Here is a 350-nt window from a genome sequence, read left to right as displayed (position 1 = left end):
TCATTTGGGTCTTAAGAAAAGCCATAAAGGAAGTGAGAATTAATTTTACTATGCAATCTTCATGTTCATAAGCATGCGTCTATTCATTCACTGTGATTCTTCTGGGGAAAGACAGTTACTCTAATTTCAAGTGAATGAGGTCCTCACTGAGCAATGTCAATTATGTCTAAATGTATCATCCCAGAAAGAAAACGGCCATGAGTCACTAGGCAGGAATGGTATAATATAGTGAGCTTGCTCATCCATTTCAGTATTTAAGGATTTTCATTATAGTATTGTCTTAAAAATAATAATAATAAAGGATTTTTGTTCCCTATTTTTATTATTTTCTAAAACAGATTAACAGCAGA

Source organism: Struthio camelus, chromosome 17 (genome assembly GCF_040807025.1).
Source record: "Struthio camelus isolate bStrCam1 chromosome 17, bStrCam1.hap1, whole genome shotgun sequence".
Classification (NCBI taxonomy): Eukaryota; Metazoa; Chordata; class Aves; order Struthioniformes; family Struthionidae; genus Struthio; species Struthio camelus.
The sequence above is the reverse complement of the archived record's forward strand: the minus strand, read 5'-3'. Positions refer to the sequence as shown.